The sequence below is a fragment of the Cervus elaphus genome, chromosome 18, assembly GCF_910594005.1.
Source record: "Cervus elaphus chromosome 18, mCerEla1.1, whole genome shotgun sequence".
NCBI lineage: Eukaryota > Metazoa > Chordata > Mammalia > Artiodactyla > Cervidae > Cervus > Cervus elaphus.
In genome coordinates this window covers 37,029,643-37,044,270 of record NC_057832.1, presented here as the reverse complement: position 1 = coordinate 37,044,270, position 14,628 = coordinate 37,029,643, and the positions used below count along the sequence as shown (strand labels likewise).

The following is a 14,628-nucleotide window of genomic DNA, read 5'->3' as shown; positions in this document are numbered from 1 at the left end:
GGGGATCTGAAACTTTGCCTCTTTCACAGCTCCCTCCTAGAGGTACAGGTCCCATCTCGGTTCCTTTTTTTCTTATAATTTTGGCCCAACCCTGTTATGTGGAGATTCACTTGCCTTTTTGGATGTCTGGGATCTGCTGACAGCATTCAGAAGGTGTTCTGTAGGAGTTGTTCCATGTGCAGATGTATTTTTGATGTATTTGTGGAGAGGAGGAGGATCTCTATGTCTTATTCTTCTGCTATCTTGAAAGTCTCCCCTATGTTCCTTTTTTATTGAGGAAGAACAAGGCTTTCTAGAAGCTCAGCTCAGTAGACTTCCTCTTATATCTTATTGGCTAGAAGTAAGCTCACATGACTCCTTCCAAACTAATAACTGATCCAAGAGGATCAGATAACTATAGTTGTTTGGACTAAGGGAGATTTACTCCTTGGCCTGTGGTAAGAATCAAGTCTCTGAGATCAAGATAGCATAGGCACCATCTGAACAATCTAAACTTTCCCTCTGTCAGTAAGGAAAGATTATTGGATATTGTATAGACAATGGAGAGTTGCTTTCATATCCGCAGTGTACCTCATTCTTCTTCAAATTAAATCACTAGTATTAGTAAATAGCACATAAAACCAAAGTATAAAATATAGCAGTAGTTGATTGAGAACATGTTTTGGCCCCCATTTTCACGTGCTACCTAGGTTTTAGGTATGAAGGGTCCTAAATGACATTCAGACTTCCTACTAATAACAATTTATTAATGTGCTTCAGATACATGGTATAAATAAATTATAATACTCAAGAACTTAATTTAGATTCTGGTATTTAGGACCCTTTGAGGTATGTTAATTAAATCTCAATGTTCTCATTTATAAAACAGAAATATTATCATTTATTTTGGGGACATATGCTATAATGTGGTTGTAAGGGTTAAATTCTTAGCACAGATTATGGCATTCTATAATGTGTGCTAAGTTGCTTCAGTCATATCTGATTCTTTGTGACCCTATGGACTGTGGGCCACCAGGCTTCTCTGTCCATGGGATTTTCCAGACAAGAATACTGGTGTGGGTTGCCATTTGCTTCTCCAGGGGATCTTCCCAACCCAGGAATCAAACCCACATCTCTTATGTCTCCTGCATTGGCAGGTAGGTTCTTTACCACTAGCGCCACCTGGGTTGGGAAGATCCCCTGGAGAAGGTAATGGCTCCCCACTCCAGTATTCTAGCCTGGAGAATCCCTTGGACAGAGGAGCCTGGCAGACTATAGTCCACAGGGTTGTAAAGAGTCAGACACGACTGAGCAAGTAACACTTTTGTGGCATTCTATAAGTTACCTGTAAATGTTTGCAATTGAAATTGCTCACTTATTACTATTCCTGTATTCATGACTTATTTAATTATTAAAAGTGACCTCAATTTACTGAGTTACTTACATTATATTGAGTAGTATAAAAAGTGGGAAGAAGGGACATAAGCTATAATACATTGAGAAATTCTGGCCTCACTTCAGTTCAGTTCAGTTCAGTCGCTCAGTCGTGTCCGACTCTTTGCGACCCCGTGAATCACAGCACGCCAGGCCTCCCTGTCCATCACCAGCTCCCAGAGTTTACTCAAACTTTAGTTAGGTGAACATAAATAAGTTTAGTTACTATCATACTAAATAAATACTAAAAAGTTAGTATTAAATAAACACGTCTTCCCAACATATTGGGAATCTCAATGGAATCAAGGCTGCTCCAGGAGTTTTTGGAAGACTATACATAAGTGGGATTTTTTTTGGCTACTCCATTAAAGCAATTGCAATGTAGGTACATTTTAAAACCTAGTGTAAAACCAAACTCTCACAAACAAATAAGCAACCAACAAATTCTGAGCTATTCTCTACAAAGACAGAATTTTTTATAATTGATGTATGTAGCTGATTTACAATACTGTGTGTTTCAGGTGTACAGTAGAATGATTCAGTTCAGTTCAGTTGCTCAGTCGTGTCCGACTCTTTGCGACCCCATGAATTGCAGCACGCCAGGCCTCCCTGTCCATCACCAACTCCCGGAGTTTACTCAAACTCATGTCCATTGAGTTGGTGATGCCATCCAACCATCTCATCCTCTGTCGTCTCCTTCTCCTCCTGCCCCCAATCCCTCCCAGCATCAGAGACTTTTCCAATGAGTCAGCTCTTCGCATGGGATGGCCAAAGTATTGGAGTTTCAGCTTTAGCATCAGTCCTTCCAATGAACACCCAGGACTGATCTTCTTTAGGATGGACTGGTTGGATCTCCTTGCAGTCCAAGGGACTCGCAAGAGTCTTCTCCAACACCTCAGTTCAAAAGCATCAATTTTTCAGTTATGCATATATACATATGTGTGTGTGTGTGTGTGTGTATTTTATAGGGGGCTTCTCAGGTGGCGCTAGTGGTAAAGAACCTGCCTGACAATGCCGGAGATGTGAGACTTGGGTTAGATCCCTGGGTCGGGAATATCCCCTGGAGGAGGGCATGCAACCCACTCCAGTATTCTTGCCTGGAGAATCCCGTGGACAGAAGAGCCTGGCAGGCTACAGTCCATAGGGTCACCCAGAGTCAGACATGACTGAAGTGACTTAGCACGCACGCACATGTGTACACACACACACACACACACACACATTTTCTGACTTTTTTAAGGATTATGAATGAATTATATTTTTATTTCCATTTAGCAGTCCCCTCCCTGCTGTGTTCTGGGACATGAATGGCTCACACTTGGACTTCCTGAATAGCCTCTGAATGATAGGAGGTTGAGGTAGTGAAAAACCTCATCAGATAGAAAAGCATAATCCAGATCATTCCAGGTTTCATAATTTTGACCTTCTAAAAGGCCAGTTATCTCATGGTGTTTTATTATTTAAAAAAATTATACTAAATAGAACTCCTGACATCTCTTTACTGCTTCTCGGTGTGAGGGGAGAGTGCCAGCATGTGGTACAGACAAGAAAGACTGGTGGGATCTGCGGGGCAAGGCCTCCGCTTCCCGGTGACGCTGTCACCAGGAACTCCCGAGATGAGTTGAGACTGTTCAGGATGTGGTTAGTGGCAGATAGCATGTGAGGAAGGCCTGCCCACTCTGTCCTAGACCCCCAGGCTGGCACTGAGTTTTAGAGACAGAGAGCATGTGGGAAGGGGCCAGGCTGAGGCGCCTTTGCCAGCGATGCTGCCTGAGGCCAGGCTGGGGGGCTCACGGGTGCCCTCAAGAGGTGAACAGTGAGTCAGGGTGGAGGGGCCTATTCCAAAGAAGTCAGGAAGGCTGCAGATCAAAACAGTGGCTACTGACCTGGCATCCGTGACATGACTGTGTCAAAACCACGATGGCTGAGAGTGGTACCAACATGCTGTGGTTGGAGAAAGTGGGCAGCCAGCGTTTGTTTGCAGAAGAGATGACGCTCTGTGAGTGGCTCAGCCAGTAGCTCAGCTCAGCTTCTCTTGGCCAATGTCTCCCATAAAACCTCTGAGTTACTTACATAGCACATTTCTGTGTCCATTCTCTCCCTAGTGTGTTATACATCTTTCTGTCAGCCTTGTAGGTGTGGGCTGTCTCTGGCACCAGAGGGTCATCAGGGTTGTGTCACAGAGCAGGGAACAGATGAAAAAGAAAACTTTTGACACTCTCAGTGCTAGAGACCGTTGGGATCACAGGATGTCAAGGTCGATCCTGCTGCTGCTGTTGATGTTGGGGTGTTAAACTTTGGTTGTGAAAGCAATGTTTGGGGGCTTGAAAGGATAATCTGTAGGCAAGTGGATGGTCAGGAAGAAAACATTGCCTCCTTGGTAGGGACTGTCATTCAGGGCCATGAAGGTGGCCTGCCAGTGGAACAAATCATCTCCCACAGGTCCTGCAGAGCAATGAGCAGGAGGGTCCCTCTGCAAGCCAGTTAATTTCTTCTGGATCCACTTCAGCACCATCCTTCTGCTGCTGGGGATGTGGGTTCCTGGTCCAGGGCTACCAGAGGTAACCTACTGCTGTCTTGGCCCTGATTCTTTTCCATTATAGGTTATTATAAGATACTGAATATAGTTCTTTGTGCTATAAAAAGAAAAATCCTTGTTGCGTACCTAATTTTTCATATAGTGGTATATAATTGTTAATCCTGTGCTTTTATCCCTCTCCCCTGCTTTTCTTTGGTAAACATGAATTTGTTTTGTATGTCTGAGTCTGTTTCTTCTTTGTAAATTAGTGCATTTTTATTCCTTTTTAGATTGCACATATGAGTAATATCATATAATATTTGTCCTTCTCTGGCTTACTTCACTCAGTGTGATGATCTCTAGGTCCATGGCATTATTTTACTGTTTTTTATGACCAAGTATTATTCTACTGTTTATATATATCACATTTTCTTTTTCATTAATCTGTTCATGGACACTTAGGTTGCTTTCATGTATTGACTATTCTAAATATTGCTTCTGTGAAAATTGGGGTACATGTATATTTTCAAATTAAGATTTTCATCTTTTATGGATATATGCCCAGGAGTAGGCTTGCTAGATCATATGGTAACTCTAGTTTTTAAAGGAACCTCTATATTGTTTTCCATAGTGGCTACAACAAAGACAGATTCCATTTTTAATGATATTTTAAAAGCTGTCCTGTTCAATATAGAGCAGACCCCACCCTCAGCCCATTAAAATAAGTTAACTGACAGTTTCATTTCTGAGTTTAGCATTGTAGAAATTAGGACTGTTCATCCTTTATAATATCAAATCACATAAACTGACCACAGGTATGAGATAAAAAGAAAAATAAAATTTTTCAAAGAGCAAAAAGACATATGAAGCACAGAGATTCAGAGAGAATTGTAGTCATTTAAAGTGAGTGACCTGGGGAGGTACAAGCCTACACATGGCTCTGTCAGTTTCTCTTAGCCTGATTTTATGTTAAAATAGCTCTCTGACTAAACATGCCATGCCACAGGGGTTTCACTCCATGCCACGAAACATTATTCAGTGAAGAGCTAAGACAACCAAGAGACTGTTTATTCAGCAAGCTTTTTTGAACATCTATTAACATTATATATAAGACACTAGGCAAAGGTTGTGGAGGGTAGGTTTTATTTTTGGTCTTTTTTTAAAGTTAGTGCTTTAAACTTCTGAGTAATTACATTCACTTTTTGATGCTAAAATGTAAAATATGTTATAGCCTTAATACATATGATTTTTCCAAGGGATTAAAACAGGAAAACATGTGAAGCCAATGAACATTTTGAGGGGTGAAAGATAGCTTGCTGTGATTCTCTCTAAAACTTGAAAAATCTAATTACTACATGTGGGAAAAGACATGTAGGAATATGACAAGACTTCTCTATATCCATTACTTAGACAAAGTTTCATATAAAATTTGATCATTTTGATTGTTTTCCCTAATGTTCATATGATATCTATGTCCCCAGTGTGAAAATCTTCCAACCTGTCTCCATCATTCTGGATGAAAAGTTCTCCAGTTCAGAATCCAGTTATTTGTTTAGTTTTACTAGTGTTTATTATGTCAAGAAAACTTATTTCTTTCTGTGATAGTGTCGTCCTTCCAGCTTGGCCTCTCTAAACCTGCAGTTTGTGAATCCTTTTGGTGTAAAGAGTCCTGACAATTTGGGCTTAGTCTAGTCAAAAGTTGGTCTTGTAAACCCTTCCATGTATAACAGTTACTGCCTTCTCCACACAGCACCCTGATTAACCAACCAATTCTTGCCACCCATTGCCTGTCCACCATCCTGCTTTCTTTCATACCCTTTCTACAATCATACCACAACATCTTTTTTTTTTTTTTCCTGATCAGTAATAACAACCAGTACCTCAAAAATCTATCTTTAGTACTGAGGAACTCTGAGAGCCTGAAGGTCTAATGGGAACATATTAGAGAAGGCTTCCCATAGCAGCATAAGTTTTTTTTTTTTTTGTCTGAGGTAACCCAAAAGATATTTACAGTGATTGTATAGAGACTGTGTCTCTGCCCTTATCATCCAACCTGGGGAGTAACTCCCTGTGAGGAAGTACTTACATCTTATTAAGTAGTGCATCATTTGCTGAATTCCTATTGACAAAGTCATAAACTGTAGCTTATTTTTTTCTTGTTTTCTATATCCGAGGTTTTATGCAATTTGTTTTCATTTTCCTTTTATTGATTGGCCATTGCTGAAACATGAATTATTTATGTGCTGGATGCTTAGGAAAACATTCAGTTTTGAAATGGGAGTAGGGTAAGTGATACTTTGGTGGCCAAAACTTACAGTCCCGTCTCAAAAATCTCTAGAACAGCAAAGTCGATATTCAAGAAGAGTATGGATTATTTAGCTGTTTCCTACTCATATTTTAATAGTTTCAGCTATTATTTTTGCATTAACATGCATTTAATAAAGGTGTTTTATAACATCAATTCTCACAACTAGGGGTAGACTGACATTGTGGGTGTCCTAGAAGAATTAGTGAGGGTCACTTCAAAATGATTTAAAATGTTTCAGTATTTTATTCAAATATTTTATATGCTTTATTTAATTTTGTATATTTTATTTAAATATGTATTTTGAATTTTATTTTTATTTAAATATAATCACTTGCTTTACAATGTTGTGTTAACTTCTGCTGAGCAATGAAGTGACTCAGCTATATGCATACATACATCCCCTTGCTCATGAGCCTGCCTCCCACTTCTCACCCGTCTAGGTCGTCGCCATGTACCGCTGGGCCCCCTGTGCTGTAGAGTAGGTCCCCACTAGCTGTCTGTTGTACACATGGCAGTGTATATGTGCTATTCCTCCTCTCCTCGTTTGTCTCACCCTCCCCTTCCCGCTCTGTCCACATGTCTGTTCTTTATGTCTGCATCTCTATCCCTGCCCTACAAACAGCCTCATCTATAAAATTTTTCTAGATTCCGTACATATGAATTAATATACAATATTTGTTTTCCTCTGACTTCACTCTGTATGATGGACTGTAGGTCCATCCACATCACTGCAAATGACCCAAATTTCTTTCTTTTGTGGCTGAGTAATATTCCACTGTATACATGTACCATATCTTCTTTATCCATCTATCTGTCAGTGAGCATTTAGGTGGCTTCCACATCCTGACTACTATAAATAGTGCTGCAGTGAACACTGGGGTGCATGTGTCTTTTTGAATTACGGTTTTCTCCAGATATATGCCCAATAATGGGATTGCTGGGTCATACTCTAGTTCTATTTTAGTTTTTTTCAGTAACCTCCATACTTTTCTCAATAGTGGCTAGGTCAGTTTACTTTCTCACCAACAGTACAAGAATGTTTCTTTTTTTTTTTTGACACCCTCTCCAGCATTTACTGCTTGTAGATTTCTTGATGATGGCCATTCTGACTGGTGTGGGATGATACCTCATTGTAGTTTTGATTTGCATTTCTCTAATAATGAGCAATGTTGAGCATCTTTCCATATGTTTATTGGACATCTGTATGTCTTTGGAGAAACGTCTGTTTAAGTCTTCTGCCCATTAAAAAAAATCACTTCTTTTTGGCTGTGCTGGGTTATCACTGCTGTGCAGGCTGTTCCCTAGTTGCAGAGTGCAGGCTTCTGGTTGCAGCATTTTCTCCTGTGGGGCACAGGCTCTCGGGCAAGCAGGCCTCAGTCGTTGGGGCGCCCGGGCTCAGTCTTGGCGCCCGGGCTCTGGAGCACAGTCTCAATAGTTGTGCACAGGCTTAGTCACTTTGTGGCATGTGGGGTCTCCTGGATCAAGGGTCGAACTCGTGTCTCCTGCATTGGCTGGTGGACTCGACCACTGAGCCACCAGGGAAGCCTCCCACCCATTTTTTGATTGACTTGTTTTTCTGATGTTGAGTTGCATAAGCTTTTGTATATTTTGGAGACTAATCTTCTGTCAGTTGCTTCACTTGCAAATATTTTCTCCCATTCTGGTTTGCCTTTTTGTCTTGTTTATGGTTTACTTTATAAGGTCCCATTTGTTAATTTTTGTTTTTATTTTCATTACACTAGGAGGTGAATCATAAAAGATCTTGTTGTGATTTATGTCAAAGCATGTTCTGCCTATGTTTTCCACTAAGAGTTTTACAGTGTCTGACCTTACATTCGTGTCTTTAATCCATATTGAGTTTATTGTTGTGCATGGTATTAGAAGTCTCTTAATTTCATTCTTTTACATGTAGCTGTCCAGTTTTCCTAGCATCCCTTATTGAAGAGACTGTTTTTTGCCATTGTATATTCTTGCCTCCTTTGTCAAAGATTAGGTGGCTGTAGTCTCTGGTTTATCTCTGGGCTTCTATCCTACTCTGTTGATCTACGTTTTACCTTTTGTGCTGGTATCACACTGCTTGGTTACTGGAGCTTTGTAGTATAATCTAAGTCAGGGAGCCAATTGCTCCAGCTGCGCTTTTCTTTCTCCAGATTGCTTTGGCTATTTGGGGGCTTTTGTGTTTCCGTACAAATTGTGAATTTTCTTTTGTTCTGGTTCTGTGAAAAATGCCCTTGGTAATTTGATAGGGATTGCACTGAATCTGTAGATTACTTTGGGCAGTGTCGTCATTTTAACAGTATTTATTCTCCCAATCCAGGAACATGGTATATTTCTCCATCTGTTTGTTTCACCTTTGATTTCTGTCATCAGTGTCTCATACTTTTCTGCATATAGGTCTTTTGTCTCTTAGGTAGGTTTATTTCAGGTAGGTTTATTCCTGTATTTATTTTAAAACATTTCTTTACTAGAGTTAGAGGTAAATCAGTTTTCTGTTAATACTTTTTATCTTCATAATTAGGAATATATTACTTGGACAGAATACTACATATCATCTCAAACTATTTGAGATTATTTTTGTTTCACAGACTTCTCATTGCTCATATCATATAGCATCAGTCACTCGTACTCACTAAAGATAGAGATAAAGTTTATATTTTCTTTCCCAGTATCTGCTCTACTTTCAGCTTCTGCACAGACAAGGTATTTCTGATTTTTTCTCGTTTGCTTTTCTTTTATGATTTTTCTGAACTAAATATATTCTTTGGAGACAATTACATGGTTTCCATTTTTAAGTGAAAATTTAAATCACTTGTTCCTGGTCACCTGCCCTGAGGCTGCTGACTGCTGGAAAACTATGGCTTTGTTGACCCTCAGAATTAATACCTAGAGTGCACTGCACAGCCTACACATATGTGTGGCAAAAATTTTCAATCGAGAGAGGCCAGTGAGGGTGAGAGTGTTTGTTATTTCCACTCTGGATGCTATCTGTTTCAGGGAAATCAGAGCCAATTGACCTCTTGCCAATTATGTAAGAAGTCCCATGTGGAAATCGGCATTAGCTGGCATCATATAACTATTTTTTTTTTCCACAGTGATATTTTAGTACATTTTATAGTTGGCTTCCAAAGCAGCTGCCCAGTTAAACTACCCCTTGATATGATTTGGCTTGCAACTATCATAGTTATTGAATTAACATTCCGGACAGTACTTCCTTCTAATGTCAGGAAAACCCCACTGTATCAACTGCCAAGGAGAGAAGGTCTTTGTAATACCCAGCTAATATGCAGTGGTGTTGTATCTATCATATATTAATCTGCACAAGCTTCACAACTTCTTAGAGCCTTGGGAAGCAAGACTGTTTCTTTTCAATGTGGTTGGCTTCAAATGAAGTCATTCAATAGACCATAGACATTTTTTCTCTATGTGAATAAATGGATACAAGGAATTTTTTCTACTAAAAATTCTTGATTGAGTGCAGATGAGCTGGAAGGAAAGGGATTTGATTTTTACTAAAAGAAAAATTATTAATCACATCAAAAGGGTACTACATTGTTGTGTTGTTCAGTCACTAGGTCATGTCTGACTCTTTGCGACCCAATGGACTGCAGTACACCAGGCCTCCCTGTCCTTCACTGTCTCCCAGAGTTTACTCAAACTCATGTCCATTGAGTCAATGATGCCATCCAACCATCTCATCCTTTGTCGCCCCCTTCTCCTTCTACCCTCAATCTTTCCCAGCATCAGGGTCTTTTCCAATGAGTCAGCTCTTCCCATCAGGTGGCCAAAGTTTTGGAGCTTCAGCATCATTCCTTCCAGTGAATATTCGGGCTTGATTTTCTTGAGGATTGACTGATCTCTTTGCTGTCCAAGGGACTTCCAAGAGTCTTCTTTAGCACCACAGGGTACTACAACTTCCATTTTTAAGATTTTTTTTACAGTGATGGTTTAACATAGAAGTTTGTTCTAGTTTCTGTTTTCTAAAACTGCTGCTCTCATATTTCTTTTCCTTCAAATATTTTAAGGTATCTCTACCTTCTTAGTTCTGCTTGAAAACACTACTCTATAGATAAAAGAGTTTAAAATTTAATGCATGGTTTTCCCTAGTGGTATTAGTACTATTCCTTATGAAGTTAATAATTTTCCTTAGGTTAACTGCTTGTCTGCTTTATGACTGGGAAGGTGATCATTCAGGGAATAGGACTGAATAGCTCTGATGATGTAGTTTAGGAATTGCTTTGTCATGGAGTCCTATATAAAAATTTATTGGACTTGCCCAGGAGATTCTCACAATAGCCTCTAATGTGGAAATTTGGTCTAGAGAAATACTGAAGCAAAGCAAAAAGTTTTAAAATGTAGTGCTGTATTTGAGAATAGAAAATAAATCTTCTTAGTCCTCCAACCAGGTATGCAAATGGCTCTGATAAGGATTCTTGTGTGGGCCCTAGACTATTGATAAAGATGCTTTCAGCTTGGAATGCCTGGGACACTACCCCTGACTGCTATTACCTGTAGCAGGCCCCCACTGACGTTTCTCCTAAGGTTTGGGTGAACTGGTGCTTGTGGTTCTTACTGTGATCACAGGATGCGTTTCAGCGAAAACCATCAGGAGCTTTGAGGAAAGTGATTGATTACTCACCGATCCTGAAGGGTACACCACATGCCTGCGGGCACACAGCGAAGTCACGGGTGGACTGCACAGACCTTCATTAGGGATGGCTTGGGTTTTGCAAGTTTCTTCTTTATTGGCTAGTTTAAGACATCAGGGCAGGAATTACGATGCACGAAAGGAGAAGTGGGGTCATTCAAATGGTCTAGGTGATGCTGGGCTTTCTAAAAGACAGAACTTTATGGGTGGGGTGGCCTCATTCTTTATTTGACTGTTTTGTTAGTGATTATATTATAGAGCTGGCAGTGTGTTTATTTATGATGGATATCTTTTGAAATGGATGCCTCAGCAATTAAAAGGTCAATGTCAGGCACTGATTACAACCAAAAAGCTTAATGTCAAGTGTTTATACTACAAGAATATTTGTTGTATTTATTCTTATCCATTATTTATAAAGGTCGTTGTGAGATATATATATATATATATATATATATATAAATCAAAATTACTGCAATAAACAATATTTATATTAAAATATTGGAAATTGTGTGAATATTGGAAACAATATATTTGTACTACTACCTTCAGAACTCTTAGCCCAGCATCTTACATTTGGACATTAAATTCACTTGGAAGACTGAAGTCGAAAGGTAAATGAGTATTATATCAGTGAGAACACTCTGCCAGTGTTCTTCCCAGTCTGCTCATCTAGTTTCTCATTCGCCTTAAGAGTTCTCCAACTCTGAACATTTTGCAAGAGTTTTAGGAAAAATTGAGAATTTTTAAAAAATTGGGGTAAAAATACATGATATAAAATTTACCACTTTCACAAATTTTAAGTGTGGTATTAAGTTCTGTGGTATTAAGTCTGTTCCTATTGTTATGCAACCATTACTACTGTCCATCTCCAAATGAAACTCTTAACCCATTAAATGATATCTTCTCCCTTCCTCCAGCTCCTGGTAATTATCATTCTACTTTTTATCTCTTAAGATTTTGACTACTCTAGAAACTTCATATAAATGGGGTCTTACATTTGTCTTTTTGTTACTGGTTTATTTCTCTTAGCATAATTGTCTTCAAGTTTCATCCATTTTGTAAAGTATGTCAAAATTTCATTTATTTTAAAGGCTAAATTAGAGTCCACTGTATGTCTACAAAGCATTTTGCTTATCCATTCATTTGTCAATGAGTTTCTTCCACCTTTTGGCTATTGTGAATAATGCTGCTATGAACATGGGTGTACCAATATCTCTTTGAGACCCTTCTTGAATCCTTTTGAGTATATATCCAGAAGTGGAATTACTGGTAATTTATGGTAATTAATTACTGGTAATATATGGTAATTCAGTGTCTAATTCTTTGAGGAATCACCATAGTTTTCCACAGTGGTTGCACTGTTTTATATTCCCACTAGCAATGCATAGGAGTTGCAATTTCTCCTTATTGTTGCCAACACTTATTTTATGTTTTTTGTTTTGTTTTTAATAATAGCCATCCTAATTTGTATGAAGTGGTATCATTGTAATTTTGATTTACACTTCTCTGATGACTAGTGATGTTCAACATCTTTCCATGTGCTTATTGACCATTTGTATATCTTTGGAGAAATACATATTCAGGTCTCTTGCCCACTATTAAATCAGTTCTTTGTGCTGTTGAGTTTTAGGATTCTTTATATATTCTGAGTATCAGTTAAGTTCAGTTCAGTTGCTCAGTCATGTCCGATTCTTAGCGACCCCATGAACTGCAGCACTCCAGGCCTCCCTGTCCATCACCAACTCTCGGAGTTTACTCAAACCCATGTCCATTGAGTTGGTGATGCCATCCAGCCATCTCATCCTTTGTCATCCCCTTCTCCTCCAGCCTTCAATATTTCCCAGCATCAGGGTCTTTTCCAGTGAGTCAGCTCTTCGCATCAAGTGGCCAAAGTATTGGAGTTTCAGCTTCAGCATCAGTCCTTCCAATGAACACCCAGGACTGATCTCCTTTAGGATGGACTGGTTGGATCTCCTTGCAGTCCAAGGGACTCTTTAAGAGTCTTCTCCAACACCACAGTTCAAAAGCATCAATTTTTCGGCACTCAGCTTTCTTCACAGTCCAACTCTCACATCCATACATGACCACTGGAAAAACCATAGCCTTGACTAGATGGACCTTTGTTGGCAAAGTAATGTCTCTGCTTTTTAATATGCTGTCTAGGTTGGTCATCACTTTCCTTCCAAGGAGTAAGCATCTTTTAATTTCATGGCTGCAATCACCATCTGTTGTGATTTTGGAGCCCCCCAAAATAAAGTCAGCCACTGTTTCCACTGTTTCCCCATCTATTTGTCATGAAGTGATGGGACCAGATGCCATGATCTTAGTTTTCTGAATGTTGAGTTTTAAGCCAACTTTTCCACTCTCCTCTCTCACTTTCATCAAGAGGCTCTTTGGTTCTTTTTCACTTTGTGCCATAAGGGTGGTGTCATCTCCATATCTGAGGTTATTGATATTTCTCCTGGCAATCTTGATTCTAGCTTGTGCTTCTTCCAGCCCAGTGTGTCTCATGATGTACTCTGCATATAGGTTAAACAAGCAGGGTGACAATACACAACCTTGACATCTTTTCCTATTTAGAACCAGTCTGTTGTTCCATGTCCAGTTCTAACTGTTGCTTCCTGACCTGAATGCATATAGGTTTCTCAAGAGGCAAGTCAGGTGGTCTGGTATGCCCATCTCTTTCAGAATTTTCCACAGTGTATTGTAATCCACACAGTCAAAGGCTTTGGCATAGTCAATAAAGCAGAAGTAGATGTTTTTCTGAAACTCTCTTGCTTTCTCGATGATCCAGCGGATGTTGGCAGTTAATCTCTGGTTCCTCTGCCTTTTCTAAAACTAGCTTGAACATCTGGAATTTCATGGTTCATGTATTGCTGAAGCCTGGCTCGGGAAATTTTGAACATCATTTTACTAGCGTGTGAGATGAGTGCAATTGCGCGGTAGTTTAAGCATTCTTTGGCATTGCCTTTCTTTGGGATTGGAATGAAAATAAACCTTTTCTAGTCCTATGGCCACTGCTGAGTTTTCCAAATTTGCTGGCATATTGAGTGCAGCACTTTCACAGCATCATCTTTTAAGATTTTAAACAGCTCAACTGGAATTCCATCACCTCCACTAGCTTTGTTCATAGTGATGCTTCCTAAGGCCCAGTTGACTTCATATTCTAGGATGTCTGGCTCTAGGTGAGTGATCACACCATCCTGATTATCTGGTATCAATTCCATATCAAATAGATGATTTGTGAGTACTTTATCTCATTCTATTGTTTGCATTTTCACTCTTTTGATGTTGATGGTGGCCTTCGATGAACAAAAGTTTTCAATTTTGGTGAAATTTAACTTACCTATTTTTTCCTGCATTGCCTGTACTTTAAATACCATAACCAAGAAAATCATTGCCAAATTCAATGCCATGGAGTGTTTTTTGTTTTTCTCCCTTGTTTCTTTCTAAGGCTTGATAGTCTAAGCTTTTAAGTTTACATTTTTATCCATTTTGAGTTCATTTTCACATATGATGTAAATTAAGGGTCCAACTTTAGCTGTTTTTAATTTTTATTTTTTGCTTGTGGATATCCAGTTTTCCTAACATCATTTCTTGGAATGATTGTCCATTCTGCATTGAATGGTTTCATACCCTTGTAGAAAATCAATCATCCAAATTTTGTGAGGATTTATTTCTAGGCAGTCTAATCTTTTCCATTGATCTAGATGTCGGTGTTATGCCAGTACCACACTGCTTTGA

The 14,628-nt window shown here is 39.2% G+C and overlaps 1 pseudogene; it reads right to left on the bottom strand.

Moving 5' to 3' along the window:
• Window positions 1–3,270: 3,270 nt before the first annotated feature.
• LOC122674318 lies at window positions 3,271–3,928 on the bottom strand (annotated as a pseudogene).
• Window positions 3,929–14,628: the final 10,700 nt, after the last annotated feature.